Genomic DNA, 19,212 nt, shown 5'->3' with positions numbered 1-19,212 from the left:
TTAAAAAGATGAGAGGCGTCTGTAATTTACATCATAGGTAGACCTCAACTATGGGAGACAAACTGAGAAAAAAAAATCCAGAAAATCACATTGTCTGTTTTTTTTTCATTTTATTTGCATATTATGGTGGAAAATAAGTATTTGGTCAGAAACAAAATTTCATCTCAATACTTTGTGATATATCCTTTGTTGGCAATGACAGAGGTCAAACGTTTTCTGTAAGTCTTCACAAGGTTGCCACACACTGTTGTTGGTATGTTGGCCCATTCCTCCATGCAGATCTCCTCTAGAGCAGTGATGTTTTTGGCTTTTCGCTTGGCAACACGGACTTTCAACTCCCTCCAAAGGTTTTCTATAGGGTTGAGATCTGGAGACTGGCTAGGCCACTCCAGGACCTTGAAATGCTTCTTACGAAGCCACTCCTTCGTTGCCCTGGCGGTGTGCTTTGGATCATTGTCATGTTGAAAGACCCAGCCACGTTTCATCTTCAATGCCCTTGCTGATGGAAGGAGGTTTGCACTCAAAATCTCACGATACATGGCCCCATTCATTCTTTCATGTACCCGGATCAGTCATCCTGGCCCCTTTGCAGAGAAACAGCCCCAAAGCATGATGTTTCCACCACCATGCTTTACAGTAGGTATGGTGTTTGATGGATGCAACTCAGTATTCTTTTTCCTCCAAACACGACAAGTTGTGTTTCTACCAAACAGTTCCAGTTTGGTTTCATCAGACCATAGGACATTCTCCCAAAACTCCTCTGGATCATCCAAATGCTCTCTAGCAAACTTCAGACGGGCCCGGACATGTACAGGCTTAAGCAGTGGGACACGTCTGGCACTGCAGGATCTGAGTCCATGGTGGCGTAGTGTGTTACTTATGGTAGGCCTTGTTACATTGGTCCCAGCTCTCTGCAGTTCATTCACTAGGTCCCCCCGCGTGGTTCTGGGATTTTTGCTCACCGTTCTTGTGATCATTCTGACCCCACGGGGTTGGATTTTGCGTGGGGCACCAGATCGAGGGAGATTATCAGTGGTCTTGTATGTCTTCCATTTTCTAATTATTGCTCCCACAGTTGATTTCTTCACTCCAAGCTGGTTGGCTATTGCAGATTCAGTCTTCCCAGCCTGGTGCAGGGCTACAATTTTGTTTCTGGTGTCCTTTGACAGCTCTTTGGTCTTCACCATAGTGGAGTTTGGAGTCAGACTGTTTGAGGCTGTGCACAGGTGTCTTTTTATACTGATAACAAGTTTAAACAGGTGCCATTACTACAGGTAATGAGTGGAGGAAAGAGGAGACTCTTAAAGAAGAAGTTACAGGTCTGTGAGAGCTAGAAATCTTGATTGCTTGTTTCTGACCAAATACTTATTTTCCACCATAATATGCAAATAAAATGAAAAAAAAAACAGACAATGTGATTTTCTGGATTTTTTTTCTCAGTTTGTCTCCCATAGTTGAGGTCTACCTATGATGTAAATTACAGACGCCTCTCATCTTTTTAAGTGGTGGAACTTGCACTATTGCTTACTGACTAAATACTTTTTTGCCCCACTGTATATGAGGTCTTTAGTTTTGAATGGCAAGTTGATGATTTTATTGCCAACATTGTGGAATGCATCTGACATTTTTATTGCTTTTTATTGCATTTTAACATGGAGATGTGTTATCCAAAAACTAGAAATTCTGACATTTTGATCGAAACCCGACCCTAGCGTGAGGTCAGCCATGAGGTCGCCGATCAGCGCGCCAAAGTCGCGTTTCAAATGGTGCTTTCTGCGCCTTTTCTCACCCAATGATGGAGGACGCACACTGTGGGCAACGAGATGACATGCGCAACGGCCAGCACCATCTTAGAGAAGGGCATTGAAGTGATTGGCTGGCTTTGTGTGGCGTCACAGTGGGTATAAAAGGCTGTGAACGCCGACCGCCATCTTACTTCTGCCGATCTTGCAATAGGGAGAGGTGCTGCTGCTGATTCTGAACAGGGAGAGCGTTAGGCAGGGAAGAAGAAAAAAAAACTGCTTCTGCTTATAGCACTTTTCACTGTACAGTTAGTGTGCAGTGAAAGGGGAGGATTTTTGTTGTGTGCAGCAGCGCTGGTGGTGATTAGGCTGCCTTTTAAGGCTACCTGCTAGCTGCATTTCTGTGTGCACACTGCTGTTCAAACTGCTTTTTTCAAAGCACCCCAACTTTTATTATTTTGTCCTGGTGAGTTACTGAGCGTTCATTTTTTCACACACCATCTAGTGGTGTACGCTCCTCACACACTACCATGTACCGGCTGGTATCACGGACAAATAAAAGCTATCTGGGTGTGACTCTGGAAGAAAAAGCCGAGGAGTTTGTCCATTTTTCCAGACCTACACCTTAGAGTTGTGTCCGACTTTCAAACAGTTTTGTATATCTGCTGTTTCATTACAGTCAAAACTAGACAGAGAGAGTGTGTGTCAGTCCGTATACAAATACACGGAGCTTGACAATTTTCCATACAGACACCGTCTAGCAGTGTACGCTCCTCACACACTACCGTGTACCGGCTGGTATCACGGACAAATAGAAGCTATCTGGGTGTGACTCTGGAAGAAAAAGCCGAGGAGTTTGTCCGTTTTTCCAGACCTACACCTTAGAGCTGTGTCCGTTTTTCAAACAGTTTCGTATATCTGCTGTTTGTTTACAGTCAAAACTAGACAGACAGCGTGTGTCAGTCCGTATACAAATACACGGAGCTTGACAATTTTACATACACACACCGTACAGCGGTGTACGCTCCTCACACACTACTGTGTACCGCCTTCTAGCATGGACAAATAGAAGCTACCTGTGTGTGACTCAGGAAAATAAAAACGAGGAGTTTTTCCGTTTTTCCAGACCTACACCTTAGAGTTGTGTCCGTTTTTCAAACAATTTCGTATATCTGCTGTTTGATTACGGTCTAAACTAGACAGAGACAGTGTGTGTCAGTCCGTATACAAATGCCCGGAGCTTGACAATTTTCCATACACACATCGTATAGAGCTGTCCGATTCTCCAACAGTATTGTATATCTGCCGTTCGCATTACAGTCACTTTTCTACCTAGTGAGCGTGTGTGTGTGAGACACTCCGTAAATACATATACGGAGATTGTTAGTTACACCAAAAACGTATACAGCTGTACACTTCTGATACAGTTCCTTATATCTGCTTGTTGGATTACGGTCCAATACATACTGTGAGAGCGTCTGTGACTAGCATAATATATACGTTGATTTAATTTGTTTAATACACCTTACACAGCTGGACGCTCCTCATACAGTACCATCTCTCTGCTGGTGTTTTTGGTACATTTTCCCAAACATGAGGCAGTATGGTGGAAGAGTCCGCAGACGTGGGCAGAGGGGTGCAACTGGTACTGATGGTGGTGGTGCATCGGCTGGTTCTGGCAAAAGCACAATAGCAGCTAAGGCAGGAGGTGTTGAGCCTGCATCATCCTCTGGGCCAAGAAGGCCTGTAAGGTTGCCTTTTCTTGGAGTAGGAAAACCGCTTTTAGGCTGTGTGCCCACGATGCGATTTTTAAGCGTTTTTGACACGATTTTCGGCCCAAAAACGCTGCGAAAACATTTAAAAATCTTGTACAGAACGCACCCCATGCATTCCTATGGCATTCCGCACATGCTGTGCTAATGCTGCGCTTTTTTCCGCGGTGGAATCACATCGCGGAAAAATTCACAGCATGCTCATTCTTTTGTGTGGAATCGCAAAGAATTGCCGCAATTTCGCACCCATAGGAATGCATGAGAATCGCTTACTTCCCGCATGTGGCTATGCCCACCATTTGCGAAGTTAAGCGTCTCATGTGCAGTTGGTACCCACAGTGTGGAGGAGAGGAGACTGCCCTCCAGGCCATGGGTACCATACCCCTGTAGAAAAAAGAATAAAAAAAAAAATCGGGTTATATTTACCTTCCGACGTCCCGCACTGCCTTCCCGGGCCACAGTGTTCCCAGTAATGCCTTGCGGCAAGGTCCTGTGATGACGTAGTCTTGCGTGACTCTAGCGGTCTCGTGAGATCACTATAGCAACGCGAGACCAACGTCATCACAGGTCTTGCAAGACATCACTGGGAACGGGAGCGTCGCTGAGACTGCGCAGGATGTCGGAAGGTAAATATATCCCGATTTTTTATTTTTTAATTATTTTTTACATTCTCTCTTTTACTATTGATGCCGCATAGGCAGCCTCAATAGTAAAAACCTGGTCACACTTGTCAAACACTATGTTTGACGAGTGTGACCAACCTGTCAATCACATTCCAAGCGATGCTTCAAATCGCTTGGAAAGTGCTTGAATATCGCACGCGAAAATCGCGAATATAATCGCGGTAAAATCGCGCGGAAAAAACGTGCAATTTCTGGGAAGGAGTCCGGTTTTCAGTGTCCGGATTTAAACGCAATGGGGCACATAGCCTTAAAGTCGGAGCATCAGGAACAGGTTTTGGCGTACATTGCCGAAACAACCACCAGCTCTATTGCCTCCTCTTCTGAACGGTCGAAACCTGCAAGCACGGAGTCGTCAGTGCAAGGTTCTGGTCATAAAAAACCCCTTTCCTTGTGTCCTTCACCCCCACCAAAAGTTAAGGATGCGGCAGCCCACACTTCAGATTACTCTATGGAGCTCTTTTCACATACCATGCCTGGGTTATCCCGTCAAATCCTGAATTCCCCAGTCCAAGATGAATCTTACATGGAGTGCACTGATGCACAGCCACTGCTAGATGATTCTGCTGGTACATTGACCCACAGCACTACATTACCCTCGCAGTCTGAGCCAGAATCTGACCCTGATGAAACCCAGGTGCCCCTTCCCGCATGCTATACCACCTTACACGGTGACACAGAGGAAGGTAAAGAGGAAGGTGCAGATGACTTTGAAGAGGAGGTGATGGATGACCCAGTTCTGGACCCGGATTGGCATGCATTGAAGGAGGAGGGTGGCGCTGGCAATAGTTCAGATAAGGAGAAGGATCCGCAGCAGGCATTGACATCGCAGCAGTGGTTATTTAGCAGGCCCGTAGCTGTCCTAAAACATGGAACAAAAACTAAAAGAGTTGCAGGACAGCTTGACCAGACGGTCAACTTAGCACAGCGTGCAAGGCCAGAAAATGTTTACCACAGTAGGAAGAGTGCAGTGTGGCATTTCTTTGTCCAAAATCCTACTGATGAGGCAAAGGTTACCTGTAAGAAGTGTGGAAGGACCTTTAGCCGAGATAAACAACTCAGAAATTTGAATACCAGTTGCATGCTTAGACATTTAATCAACATGCACCTGCAAGCGTGGACGGACTACAAAACCTCAGGTAGCACATGTGCACCTGCTCCGACTGAAGGTAGCCAACAATGCTCCATCGCTACCCCCACTGTAAGACCACTGCCACCATTAAGCACACCACCAGCAATAAATGTGGAGGTGTCGTCGCAAGGCCAAAGCACTCAGGGAATCACAATGGTTTTGCAACACAACACTGAATCCAAGCCATCACCACCAATACCATCACCAACTCCCTCTCTCTCCATCCCGTCCACCGCTACTTCCCCCATATGCAGCTCTCCAGTCCAGCTCACCCTACCAGACACTCTGAGTAGGACAAGAAAGTACTCATCCTCTCATCCGCGTACACTGTGTTTGATCGCATACATTGCCAAACTAATCTCATTAGAGATGATGCCCTACCATTTGGTTGAAAGCAGAGCTTTCCGCAACCTCATGCCCTACGCTGTCCCACGCTATGACCTACCCAGTCGGCACTTCTTTTCTCGAAAAGCCATCCCTGCCCTACACCATCATGTGAAAGACCGCATTATCCATGCACTAAAACAGTCAGTGAGTGGAAAGGTGCACCTCACAACGGATGCATGGACCAGTAGGCATGGCCAGGGCCGTTACATGTCCATCACCGCGCACTGGGTTAATGTGGTGGATGCAGGCTCCACAGGGGACAGCGGCGGTGGAACAGTGCTGCCTAGCCCACGGTATAGGAAACAGTTGGTTGTAGGCTTTTGCTCCTCCTCCTAGTCTATCAGCGAAAGCTCGTCCACAGAGCGCAGTCGCACGAGCACTACATCCGCAGCTGGCAGTATTGCACACGAGGTGTCCCACTATAGAACAGCTAGTGGTAAGCATCAGCAGGCTGTGTTAAAGATGATGTCTTTGGGCGACAACAGACACACCGCGGAGGTACTGGACGACTACTTGCAGCGACAAACCGAGTCATGGCTGGGCAGTCTACATCTTGAGGCAGGCAAGGTAGTCAGTGATAACGGCCGTAATTTTGTGGCAGCTATAGCCCGTGCAAAACTCACACATACCTTGCCTGGCTCACACTTTGAACCTGGTGGTGCAGTGCTTCCTTAATAATTATCCGGAATTAACATCCCTGCTCCATAAGGTGCGAAGACTGTGCTCGCACATCCATCGCTCGGCCGTACACTCTAGTCGTATGCAGAAGCTGCAGCGATTGCTCCACCTCTCCAAGCACCGCCTAATCATAGATGTTGCAGCAAGGTGGAACTCCACCCTGCACATGGTTGAGAGGCTGTGCGAACAGAGGCAGGCTGTAATGCATTTGTGGGAGGATACACGGGCAGGCAGTTTGAGGGAAGTCATGGAATTGTCGGGTGTGCAGTGGTCAAAGCTGAAAGACCTCTATAAAGTCCTTCAGTGTTTTGAGGAATGCACACGGCTGGTAAGCGCAGACGACACCATCATAAGCATGAACATCCCACTTATGCGTCTGCTCATGCAAAGTTTGACGCACATTAAGGATCAGGCGTCTGCAGCGGAGGAGGAGGGAAGCCTTGATGACAGTCAGCCATTGTCTGGTCAGGGAACTGTCCTGGACGAGGTGGAGGAAGAAGAGGAAGAGGAAGAGGAGGAGAATGAGGGGATGATTATTTTGGGCAGGAGGATGTTTCTCAGGGGGCAAGAGAAAATGTTGGTGTTCCAAGGTCAGGGACAGTGTTTGTGTATGACTGCAGGGATGTGGATTTGCCAGAAACTGCTCCTCCACCCACCACTGGCAGTGCATCATTGACACCTGGAACATCGGCCCACATGTGCGATTATGCCTTGTGAATCCTAAAAAGGGACCCCCGCATTGCCAAAATGATGAGGGATGACGACTACTGGCTGGCCAGTGTCCTCGATTCACGCTACAAAGGCAAATTACACAACATCATGCCACAGGAGAACCTAGAGATAATTGTTGTGAGTTCATTTTCCCCTTCACCATTGAGGTCTGATGAACTCCCTCTTCTGGTGAAGGAAGGTAGTGAGGCTGATTATAAAGCACCTGACCAGAATGATGATGACTGGGTGACTGGAATTGCTGACTGGATATAAGGCAGCCGACGCCCTTCTGCCTTGCGGGTGATTTCTCTGAGGGATTCTTGGAGACCAGTCTGATTCCTGCTCCTCAAAAGCTAAGTTTTTCTGCTCTGCTTTTTGCATTTGTGTTTTGGTTTTGTTTTGCCTTGTTTTTCTGATTTCTGCCTTTCCCTGCTGGGTGAGCTGAATTCCTTTTTGCTCTGTCTTCAGAAAATACCTGAGTACTGATATAGTCTTTTTGAAGCCTAGCGTCTTCAGGGCCTTTTTCCCTATCAGTCTGTTGGCGCTTGTTTTTGAGAGGGTTTTGGCGGATTGCAGACAGCAGCTTTTCTATCCTGTCCTATATAGTTAGCTTTGGCCCCATCATTTGCTTAGCCTATCTTTCTATCTGTGTGAGTGTTTTTTCATCTTGCTTCACCGTCATTATATGTTGGGGGCTGCCTATTGCTTTGGGGTCTGCTCTGGGGCAGTTTAGATTTCCCTTTCTGTCTTTAGGCTATGTAGTTCTCCGGCTGTGATCGAGGGGTCTAGGGCACCGTAGGAACCCCCCACGGCTACTGCTAATTGTTGTTGTTAGGTTCAGGGGTCTGCAATCCGATAGCTGCCAACTTCTCTGGTTTTCTGGACTTAGCTAGTACTTCTGTTTTTGCCTCCTACGGTGACTCATTCATAACAGATAATATTGGCAAACAAACAAGCAACTCTGGTAAACCGTTTGTTTGAGGCTTTCCCAGCACACAGCAGCGGTGCTGGTTCTCCCACGAGCCGTAGTGGGCACAATGGAAGAGGTGTTTGTGGTGCACACAGCAGAAGTGACGTTGGAGACAGGGGTTTAATGACCATGTTTTGGAATGATTTCTCAAGTACCGCACACACGACTGCTAATACTGCATCGATTAAAAGTGACAGGAGGCAGCAGTTGTCAACTATGGTTACAAACTACTTTTCCTCCCATATCGATGTTCTCCCTCATTCCCCTTTGACTATTGGGCTTCTAAACTGGACACCTGGCCTGAATTGGCACAATATGCCTTAGAGGAGCTTGCTTGCCCTGCTGCTAGTGTGTTATCTGAAAGAGTCTTCAGTGCTGCTGGATCAATCCTGATAGAAAAAAGGACCCGTCTGTCGACCCAAAATGTTGATGATCTAACCTTCATTAAAATGAACCATGCATGGGTTTCAAAGGATTTTGTCCCACCTTCCCCTGATGACACATAGGTTACCAGAAAAGTGCCTCTGTTTTTTCTTCCTCTTCCTCGGACTTGCCCAATTACGCCCTTTGCAGCAGCTGAATGTCCAGCCAACACATCTACATATGCCAATTTTTAAACCTCCCTAACTGGGCTGCCCACCCCTCCCCCAACGTCTGGGGTCCAGACCTGCCGCACCCGGGAAAGTGCCATTGCTCTGAACAGGTGGATGGGCCCACTGATGGCCGACGGCAATGGCACAGGGCCCCTCATAGTACAATACAGTGTCTCACTCAGACGGTGGGAGGGCCCACTCGCCGTCAGACACACCAGCGTACTATGAGGGGCCCTGTGCCAGTACCGTCGACCACGATTTTGCCCCCCCCTGCTTTGTCATGGCCACAGCACTTGCAAGTTGCAATACTTACCTCTCCCTGCTCCACCGCTGTGTAGTCTGTGCAGTTAAATCCTTCACAGGGACGGCCACTAGAAATTTGGTGTATTGATCAATGATGGTTAAGATGTAGCTATGGCCTGTCCTGCTGGCCTCTACCTTCAGATGACCAATGGCTACCATTTGAAATGGACATCACCTTACAAGCGGATGCAGTGGTGGCTTATGATCACCTTTTGCAGTTGTGATAGTCACAGACGTGTGACATTCCTGCCACCATTCTTCAATGTCTCCTCTCATGCCAATCCAATAGAATCGCCTACGGTCTGTGGGTTCTGTCTTTTCCACTCCAAAATGACCAGACTCATCATGATAGGTAGTGAGGACCATGGGTACATCTCTCCCTGTGATCACAATTTGATGGAGACGAATAACGATGATGTGATTCATGCTACTGCGATAAAGCAATCCTTTCTTCACAAAGAACCTTTTTCGCTTTCTCCACAGACACAGTAATTGAGGGTCTGCATCGCCTTTGCAACATCTACCGGGAGGTTTTCCCACGATGAGTAATTCCCAAATTTCTGCTAACACTCGACTTTGCGTCTATACTTGTATCCATGTAGTTTCCAGCAGCGGAGATTCGTGACTGGCTTACTGAGATTGAAATATGTACGAAGATTTAAAAGTACCACAACACTGTATACTGGTGTATGCTATGAACACCTTTCCCTTTTACTACTTTTGTAATTCTGGTGTAATACATAGTGAGCCTGTGAGTGTCTGTGTCTGACTCTGGAAGTATAGACGGAAATTTAACACTAGACTGGACACACCTGGTATGTGCTGATACAGTACCTTGTTTCAAAAATTTGTATTAAGGTATCATCTGTAGGATAAACAACTGTGGGGGGGACCCTCTTCTTGCCACAGACAAACACGAGACTGAGACAGAGTTTGTATTGAACAGTTCCGCTTTTAGTGCCCATCCTTCTGTCGACAACAGCAATTCACCACAGCCGTTTCACATTTCTCTGTACACAGGCCCCGGTACCTTCACTTACTTTGTAACTATAATCGTGGCATCCTCTGTGGCTCTTCCACTGTGGCTGGCGTAGGCCCAACCACCACAGCGCTGCACCAGTCTGAGCACACCGTCCGTATGATAGCCCCAGGCCGTCTTCGTCTGCGTCTACCGTCCTCTGGGCCACCCCCCCGTGACCGCCTCAACTGTCAGTCCTCTCTGGAGCCTTTCCACTGTCTCTATTTCCTCAGCAGAACTTCCTCTTTACTGTGCTCCCTTTGCTGATTGACTTCCAGAACCTTCCCTCAGCCTTTTATACTTCCAGTTCTGGTAACTCCGCCCACCATCACCTAACAGTTTCTCTGACCAATGGCAGTTATTCAGTCCCACTCCTACACTCTCCACTGCCCTCCAATGGGCAAGCTAAAACACTGCACCCTTTCTCTTTATCTTAGCGGTTTCACACCTACACTGCGCTACACCTCTGCTTCTCACTACAGGCTGGTTTGTCTGTCAGTCCACCTTCCCTACATCATCCAGAGTGAGTGAGCATGTGTGGGTTATGCATTCTATATATACGGTGAATTGGAGAAACAAATTTTTACACTATACTCGATACAGCTTGTGTCTTGTTATACAGTACCTTTGTTCGACATTTAGCATTACAGTCAAATACATACTGTGTAAGCGTCTGAGAGTCACTACAGGCCTATTTATATGGAGATTTCAATTGTACCCTGAAAAATATATACTTGCTATCTTGTTATCCAGGACCTTTTTTACAACATTTTTTATTATGGTCAAAACCAAACTGAGTGAGCGTCTGAGGGTGACTATGGAAATATATACCGATATTTTCAATTTGGCCAACACTGTATACAGCAGAACGCTTCTGATACAGTAACCTTTTAAGCTATTTAGATTCTGGTGTAATCCATAATGAGCCTGTAAATGTCTGTCTGTTACTCCGGCAATATAATTGGAACTTTAAGATTACCCCAACACTGTATACTTGTGTTACATAACCCATTTACAGTTTTTTATATTCTTGTGTAATCCATACTGGGCCTGAGAGTGTTTGTGTCTGCCTCCTGAAATGTATACAAAGAATCAGAATTTTACACTATACTATATATACCTTGTATCTGGTGATACTGTGTCATGATCCATGCTGGAACATGACAGATAAAAGCACTAGTAACCTTCTTTTTCCCTCACTAGGGTCATTGCACTTGATGTTTTCTTTGCTTTGCCTTTTGCCCCCGGTGGTCACTGGGGTTATAGCAGTTTTTGGCCCCTGATCATTTGACCATTCCCTTTTCCTGTACAGGGTCACATGGTCTAGGAGCAGGAGTTGGTGTTAGCGTCTTTTTGGGATTCCAACCACGGTGAAGGGAGCAGCTGGCTTACGTGTGAAGCCACTGCAGAAACCTGGTGAAGTTAGCAGCTGGCTTGAAGGTTGGAGCCACTCCTGAAACTGGTGATGAACTCTGCCTGCCCGGTGTCCACAGCAGCGTGAGATGGTGAAGGTGGCAGCTAGCTCTGAGGTGTCGAGCCACTGCGAAAAGTTAATCCGGTGATGCACTCTGCTGCCGCAGCAGAGCAAGATAAGTTTTTTTTTTGTATTTCCCCTGTTTGTATATTTCCCTGGTGTGTATTAGTACAGCGGTGGGGCCAGTGCCTGCACCACCCAGCTCCCTAGCAAGGGATATGTGTAGGGTGTGCTAGGGTGACAGGTATGCTGATCGGCGCCTGGTGCGGAATCGGTCTAGGGATCGTTAGGAGTGGAGGGACACTAACTCAGGGGAGTGCAGGAGGTCTCCATGTCCCCATTCCCTATCGCAGGGCCCACCGTTGTAACTGTTGCCCCTTTCCCCGTGTCTTGCTGTTTCAGTTACTGGCCTGCGGGTCATGTCACACAGGACAGTTACACGTGCCTTGTCTTGTTGTTTCAGTTACCGACTGCTGGTCGTGTCACACAAGACGGGTTCACGTGATATACTGTACCCTTTTTCAACTTGTTATTTTATTGGCTAATTCCTACTGAGCCTGTGAGCGTCTGTGTATGTCTCATGAAACATATATGGAGATTTACTGTTATCCATAGACTGTATAGAGCTCTACGCTTCTGATACAGTACCATATATCTGCTGGTATTTTGGGTCCATTTTCAAAAACATGAGGAAGAATGGTGGAAGAGGACGCGGATGTGGGCGTGGAGGGCCACCTGGTACTGATGGTGGTGGTGCATCTGCTGGTAGTGCCAAAAACACAATAGCAGCTAAGGCAGGAGGTGTTGAGCCAGCGTCATGGTGTAGCTCTGAAAGGCCTGTAAGGCTCCCTTTTCTGGGAGTAGGTAGACTGCTTTTAAAGCCGGAGAATCAGGAACTGTTTGTGGCTTACATTGCTGAAACAGCCTCCAGCTCTATCGCCTCCTCTTCTGAAGTTGTAAAAAATGCAAGCACTGAGTCGTAACTGCAGGATTCTGGTCAGGAGCAACCCCTTTCCTTGTGTCCTTCACCCACACCAAAAGTGAAGGATGTGAAAGCACACACCTCAGATTACTCCATGGAGCTCTTTTCACATACCATGCCTGGGTTAATTAAAAATAGGGCCCATCATGTACTGGAGCAATGTAAATGGGGAAGATCAGACACTGGAGCAGCACCTAAGGGGCACATTATACACTGGAGCATTACAAATGGGGCCCATTATATATGGAGCATTATTGGAGCCCATCATACACTGGAGCATCATCCATGAGGCCCATCATGTACTGGAGCATTGTAAATTGGGCAGATCAGACACTGGAGCAGCATCTAAGGGGCACATTATACACTGGAGCATTACAAATGGGGCCCATTATATATGGAGCATTATTGGAGCCCATCATACACTGGAGCATCATCCATGAATCCATGAGGCCCATCATGTACTGGAGCAATGTAAATGGGGCAGATCAGACACTGGAGCAGCATCTAAGGGGCACATTATACACTGGAGCATTACAAATGGGGCCCATTATATATGGAGCATTATTGGAGCCCATCATACACTGGAGCATCATCCATGAGGCCCATCATGTACTGGAGCATTGTAAATGGGGCAGATCAGACACTGGAGTAGCATCTAAGGGGCACATTATACACTGGAGCATTACAAATGGGGCCCATTATATATGGAGCATTATTAGGGCCCATGATACACTGGAACATCATCCATGAGGTCCATCATGTACTGGAGCATTGTAAATGGGGCAGATCAGACACTGGAGCAGCATCTAAGGGGCACATTATACTCTGGAGCATTACAAATGGGGCCCATTATATATGGAGCATTATTAGGGCCCATGATACACTGGAGCATCATCCATTAGGCCCATCATGTACTGGAGCATTGTAAATGGGGCAGATCAGACACTGGACCAGCATCTCAGGGGCACATTATACACCAGAGCATTACAAATGGGGCCCATTATATATGGAGCATTATGTGGAGCTCATCAGATACTGTATGGAACATTATATGTGACTAATTATTTGGTATGGAGAAATATATGGGGCTCATTATTCTGTATGGCACACAATGTGGTGGCCATAACACTGTATGGAGTAATATACTGTCCTGTTTTTGAGCTATTGTACAATTTAAAATAGATCAGTCATGTCATGTAAGCAGTGAAGTATGTGTCATTGTGCTATACCTATATTTCTGTGGTGTATCGGAGCATCATGAGTTGTGGTATATGTTAAAGGGGTGCACTAACACTCTTTGGCCCAGGGCACATGAAAACCTGAAGCCAGCCCAACCCCCCCCCCACAACTTTAGCCAAATAACACTCAGTTTTCAATGCGTAACTATTATTAGGAAGTAAATTAAGGTTGACAAGCTTCAGTTATAAGAATTGATGTTTTTGGCATTGAAATGGGCACTGTAGGTGTGTTTACTGTCTTCCACTCCCTGCCGACTTTGCTTCCCCATTGACTTGCATTGGGTTTCGTGTTTCAGTCGGCCTCCGACTTTTCCCTATAGGCGGCCGATTTCGTTCGACCCGACTTTTGCGAAAGTCGGGTTTCATGAAACCCGACTCAACCTGAAAAAAGGCAAAGTCGTTCATCACTAATTATAAGCTTAATAGATCAGGAATAAATCATTTGTGTGTCTCTATCTGTGCATCATCTACAGCAGGCTGCTGCTTCTCTCATACACAGACACAGGGAAAGAGGAAATACAGTCACATGCTCTCCCTGTGTGAGCCTCTGGGAGTTTTTTTTTGTTCTAACTTTATGAACAGCATACAAATCTAGCAACTAAACACTCAGACAGGAATGGAGTTGTTGCACTAAACATATTCCAACAATCCCACTCAACTACTTATCCTGTTAGTCCCATTGCGGTTCTGAAGTCCACAAACTTGGCTGTTGATAATGGCTTTGTCATACCATCGGCTATCATATTGTCAGACTCACAATACACAAGCTCGAGTATGCCACGTTCCACTAAGTTATGCAAGTTGTGATGTTTTACATCAATGTGCTTAGTCCTTGCACTAATCTTCTCTCTGCTGGCAAGTTTAATGCATCCTTGGTTGTCCTCATAGATAACTGTTGGTCAAGCTAGTGGCTTGCTGAAATCTTCCAAAAGTTGTTTCAACAATACTTCTTGACTTGCATAAGCAGCAGACATATATTCTGCTTCTGTAGAAGATAATGCAACTGATACTTGTTTTCTGCTGGACCAAGAAATTGAATTTTCTCCTAACTTAAACAAATAACTACTTGTTGATTTCCGATCACTTGAATCTCCAGCCCAATCTGCATCCACATAACATCGGAGAGTGAATTCTCCTGATGCAGATATCTTAAGATTTAGCCTTTGAGTTTAATTCTCTTAATTGCATTGCAGTCTCTTTGGCGTGGCCTGCTATCACGTCGGCAGAAAATTCCAGCTGTGGCTGTGATATCTGGACGAGTTGTGGTTGCTATGTACAGAAGCGGACCCACTATTGTCTGTAACTCTCATTGCTGGGTAGCAGATCTTCTTCTCCTTCCAACTTTAAGTAGGACGGATCTATTGGTGTTGACGCACCTTTGGCTTCTGACATTCCAAACTGGTTTAGTATTGCGGAAATTTTAGAACTTTGGTTGAGAAGAAAACTCATCTTCCTCTCTCTGGATTTGGATTCCCAAATAATATGGATTCCCAAATAATCTACTGGCTAACACGGTACAAAGATATTTATCTTTCCTGTATCAATTAATATGTCACATTTCCAAGGTCCTCAGTCTCAAAGAGCTGGTGGAGAATTTCACCTAGCTTTGCAATTTCTTTTTCAAGCTCCCATGTCTGGAGTTGGTTAAGGGACTCCATCTTTATCCACTTCTGCTTCTCGTGGACAGGCAGTTATTGCATCTCTTGCCATGACTGTGGCTCTGGTTCAGGAAGTGTTCTGATCATATAAGAGAGGTGTCTAGCTGGGATACCTTTGTTTGGTCTTTCTGATCTCCTGACTGGAGGCTGACTTGGTTCTTCTGTGTCTTCCCTGGTGGCTTCAGAGCTTATCCACACTTTAGTGTTTTCCTTTTCAGCATCTGGGTTTGGTGATTGAGATTCTTGTTCAGGCTTCTTAGGTTGAATGACTGGCGTTAGTTCATGGAATTTGAGCGATTACAGAGTTTTCACCAATCACTACATCTCTGCTGATTGATACTGTGTTGATCTCTGGGCGCAGGATTCTGTATCCCTTTTGAGTTTCGCTATAGCCCACCAGGACTCCTTGCTTTGCATGTGATTCCCACTTGGAACATTTTTCTTTGGGAACATACATAAACGTTTTGCTTGCAAATATCCTGAGGTGTTTCAGGTTAGGCTTCTCGCAGTTCTATAGCTCATATAGAGTTTTATTTGTGGCACTCTGTTTTGAAGATAGCAAGCTGTCTTGATGGCTTCTCCCCAATACGTTGTAGGTAGATTCACATCAAACATCATACTTCTTCCACTTTCACAGGAGAGTACAGTTCTTTCTCTCTGCAATGCCATTTTGTTCTGGGTTGCATGGAATGGTAGTCTGGAACACGATTCCATCCTTTTTTAAAATGGTTTACACCTTACAACTTGCATATTTGGTTACATTATCTGCACCCAGGTTTTTGGCATTCTTCCTAATTTGTTAAACACTACAGCAAGATATTCTTCAAGTTTCTGTGGAACTTCATCCTTACTGTGAAGCAGTCATCAATAAATGTGAGAAAATATCCCTTCTTGCTAGGAGTTTGAACACTCATTGGACCACATACATCTGTATGTATCAGATCCAGAGGCTATGCAGATCTAGTGGTGCTTATTTTAGGAAAGGATTTTCTGGACATTTTCCCTTTAAGACAGCTAATGCACTTTATCATTAGACTACACTGGGTGATTTCAATACCATTTCAAGTTGAGCCAGCTTCCTTACTGCTTCTGGGTCTCTGTGCCCAAGATGTCTGTGCCATACATGGATACAGTTCTTATGTAGATCTTGTCTAGCACTGCACTCTCTTTCTTTGCATTTTAGTTGATAAAGTTCATCTTGGATTTTTCCTTCTGCAAGTGTGTGACCCTTCTTTGAGATGATGCAGCTGTTATCTTTAAAAGAAACTACATTCCCTTTTGCGTGAACTTCTTTACTGACAGAAGATTGCTTTCAAGGCGGGGAACATAGAGAACATCCTTTACTGGGATCTTTCTGCTTTGTGCTGAGGAAACTGGACAGTGGATGTAGCAGTCTCCTACTCCTTCTGAAGTCATATAGTGACCATTAGCTAAGATGCAATAAAAATGGAAAAAGCATATATAGAATGGGAGGAATAGGGCTAAGTGACAGCACATGTGAAAAAGACTTGGGTATACTAATAGATCACAGACTGAATATGAGTCAACAGTGTGATGCAGCAGCAAAAAAGGCAAATGCAATTCTAGGATGTATTAACAGAAGCATACAGTCTAGATCACGTGAAGTCATTATTTCCCTCTACTCCTCTTTGGTCAGACCTCATCTGGAATATTGTGTCCAGTTTTGGGCACCACATTTTAAAAAAGACATCAACAAACTGGAGCAAGTTCAGAAAAGAGCGACCAGAATGGTGACCGGTCTGCAAACCCTGTCTTATGAGGAAAGGTTGCAGGATTTGGGAATGTTTAGTTTGCAAAAGAGAAGACTGAGAGGAGACTTAATAGCTGTCTACAAATATCTAAAGGGCTGTCACATTGTAGAAGGATCAACTTTATTCTCATTTGCACAAGGAAAGACTAGAAGCAATGGGATGAAACTGAATGGGAGGAGACACAGATTAGATATTAGAAAAAACTTTTTGACAGTTAGAGTGATCAATGAGTGGAACAGGCTGCCACGAGAAGTGGTGAGTTCTCCTTCAATGGAAGTCTTCAAACAGAGGCTGGACAGACATCTGACTGGGATGATTTAGCGAATCCTGCTTTGAGCAGGGGGTTGGACCAGATGGCCCAGGAGGTCCCTTCCAACTCTACGATTCTATGATTCTATGACCTTTTTTGACTTGCTTTCATTAAGATCAGTGAAGAAATCTTTGTTATTTGTCATATGGCTGCTTGCACCAGAATCTATACACCATATATGCTTTGCAGATGGGCGTGTACTGGCATTAAATGCAGCTTCAACACATGCAGAGTCTTTCTTCACAGCTGTTTTAACCCTTTGATGACTGTTCTGCTTTTTAAGCTGACTCATTCTTGCTTTCCAAATTCTGCAGTCTGCTTTAAGGTGGCTGGGCTTTTTACAGACAAAACATTTACAAGTTTCTCCTAGATTGCTCTTATATTTAGGGAAATCCTGTATCTTTAATGCTGTTTCTGCTCTGAATTCATTACTGCTGCTTACATGATGCATTTTTTCCTTCAATTCATCCACAAGTTTGCCTTTAACATACTCTAGTGTCATCTCATCATCTGGCCGTATATCTAGTGCAGTCACAAGTGTGCTATAACGCTCTGGAAGACCATTTAGTAGAAGTGCAGCAACATTAAAATCTCTAATTTCTTCTCCAATACCCCTGAGACGCTCCACAATCTCTAGGGGGTTTCTTATATAATCCTGCATATTCTGTCCATCACTGATGCAGCTTTCTCATGAGATAAAGCTTATTGCTGATATTTGATCTTTCATGCATTTTCTGTAACTCATCCCACATCACCTTTACAGTTGCACACTTCCATATATGCACACATTGATTATCATATATACTGAGGGAGATAGTGCTTTGTGCTTTCTGATCCTTCTCTAGCTAATCATCTGGTAATGGATTAGGCACTTGTTCCTGAGTACATTTCCACATACCTTCTCTTATGCGCAGCATCTTCACCTTGAATTTCCATTACTGGTAGTTCTGGTTAGTGAGTCTTGGCACAGAGAACTTGACTGGATTGCTGCTAGTGAACATCTTCTCTGTTGCTCTGGGCTTCTGTTGCTGTGTTACTCTGGGGTTCTGTGTCACTCTGGGCCCATAACCTGTTGGCAGCAGATTATTCACGATACTCTCCAAGCATGTGAAACAGAGCTTCTTTATTCAGGAACAATCAGGAAAAATATATGATAAGCTTAATAGATCAGGAAAAAAATCATTTGTGTGTCTCTATCTGTGCAGCATCTACAGCAGGCTGCTTCTCTCATACACAGACCGAGGAAAATAGGAAATACAGTCACATGCTCTCCCTGTGTGAGCCTCTGGGAGTTTTTTTTTCTAACTTTATGAACAGCATACAAATCTAGCAACTAAACACTCATAGACAGGAATGGAGTTGTGCACCAAACATATTCCAACAAGAAGCTACATGTGAATATGCCTGAACGTGCACTGTAGGTGGGTCATTGCATCTTGCGTTGCAACAAATTAATGGGAGTCACAAACTTTCCCTGCATTAAGCCATTTAGACGCAAGATTCATACAACTTTGCATTTATTTTTACTTTTCTGGTAGAAAAAAAAATAAATAAAATGTTCCCTAACTGATTGGTAGCCCTCTATAATTAGTCATGATATATAGTTAAACAGCTATGAATGTCTTTCTACATGCAGCCATATTATCCAAAATAATAAACATGCTACTAGATTCTGCCTGTGTTAAAGGGACCATCTGTTCCAAAATATATTTGTGAAGCCAAGTACTACTTTGTTTTAGCAGTCTGCTTTTGTGTTTGTGGAATTCATGCTAAAACAGTCAGTTTTGGACAC

General features: G+C 45.0%; 1 protein-coding gene across 2 annotated transcripts in view; it reads right to left on the bottom strand.

Annotated features, from left to right (window-relative positions):
- CYP7B1 (cytochrome P450 family 7 subfamily B member 1) overlaps positions 1-19,212 on the bottom strand; it is a 364,976-nt gene that overhangs the window by 114,637 nt on the left and 231,127 nt on the right. The gene's annotated exons all lie outside the window — the stretch shown is intronic.

The sequence above is a fragment of the Dendrobates tinctorius genome, unplaced genomic scaffold (assembly GCF_039654945.1).
Source record: "Dendrobates tinctorius isolate UK_male_01 unplaced genomic scaffold, ASM3965494v1 ptg000082l, whole genome shotgun sequence".
In the NCBI taxonomy this organism is placed as follows: domain Eukaryota; kingdom Metazoa; phylum Chordata; class Amphibia; order Anura; family Dendrobatidae; genus Dendrobates; species Dendrobates tinctorius.
This window is presented reverse-complemented; position numbering and strand designations above follow the sequence as displayed.